This window comes from Otolemur garnettii, unplaced genomic scaffold (genome assembly GCF_000181295.1).
Source record: "Otolemur garnettii isolate 467f Iridium unplaced genomic scaffold, OtoGar3 scaffold00029, whole genome shotgun sequence".
Taxonomy (NCBI): Eukaryota; Metazoa; Chordata; class Mammalia; order Primates; family Galagidae; genus Otolemur; species Otolemur garnettii.
In genome coordinates this window covers 2,586,632-2,587,899 of record NW_003852424.1, presented here as the reverse complement: position 1 = coordinate 2,587,899, position 1,268 = coordinate 2,586,632, and positions in this window count along the sequence as shown.

Genomic DNA, 1,268 nt, shown 5'->3' with positions numbered 1-1,268 from the left:
ACTGGGCAGCAGCAAACTCTACCCCTTTGCTCTCCCACTGCATTTTATCCATAGTTCTCTAATGGTGTGGGTCACTTCCTTCTTTACACGTGATTGTCCCGGCTCTCTTGCTGTACTGCTTCCCACACAATCTGTGATGAATGAATTCAGGAGAGTTCAGGTCCTACCATTCTAGAAATATTTACTGAGTACCTATGGTCTTTAAGATGCAATTCTAGAACCTGCCAAAAATACTGTTAAAAACTATTTGGTGATGCTTGTGAAAACACAGGAAGATACCTTTATTCAGGACCATGGCAGTAGGTACAAGCAATGCTGTGATGGCATTTTGCAGTGAAGGAGAGTCAGCCAACTCTGAGTATAGCATGGGCGAGTGGGAATTTATAGCCAAGAGGGGGGTGGGGTCCTGTGGCTGGAAAATCATTAAGAGATGATAGCAGGAATGAGGGAGATTATGGCTAAACCTGATAGGATTCTTGCCAAAGACAGGCCAGGATGACCAGACTCACCGGGGTCAGGGGTGGAGGATGAGGAACCCAATCAGATATCCAGGGTGATCAGATACTGATGATAGGTGTTCTTGCTAACTTGATTTAGCAGTGTCAAAAAAAACCACTGGATTTTAGGCTCAGTGCCTGTAGCTGAATGGCTACGGCACTGGCCACATACACCAGAACTGGCAGGTTCAAACCTGGCCCGGGCCTGACAAACAACAATGACAACTACAACAGCAACAACAAATAGCCAGGCATTGTGATGGGTGCCTGTAGTCCTAGCTACTTGGGAGGCTGAGGCAAGAGAATCGCTTAAGCCCAAGAGAATTAGAGGTTGCTATGAGCTGTGACGCCATGGCACTCTACCAAGGGTGACATAGTGAGACTCTGTCTCAAAAAAAAAAAACTGGATTTTACAAGAAAGGGCACAGATGGGCTCAGGAACAAGTCCAGGAATCAACTAAGGTTTGCTAAAGCAGAGGATCTTTGTCAAATCATACATAAAGAACATAGTCTGTGCCGCTGAGAAGTTAATAATGCATTCATTTAAACTTAGTAGAAACGTGAAACAGGGAATAGATAAGAGGCCACACTTACAATCAAATAAGGATAAATGCCATCTTGTTCCTATTCACCATGTGCTCTCGTTAGGGACGTTGTGATTCTGGGTGCCTGGGTGCTGGCCAACCCCTCCTTCCCAGGGGCATCCTCCCCAGCAGGCATGATGGGTCCCATCTGAAAGCTATCTAGAGAGACCTTCCATGAGGATCCTTG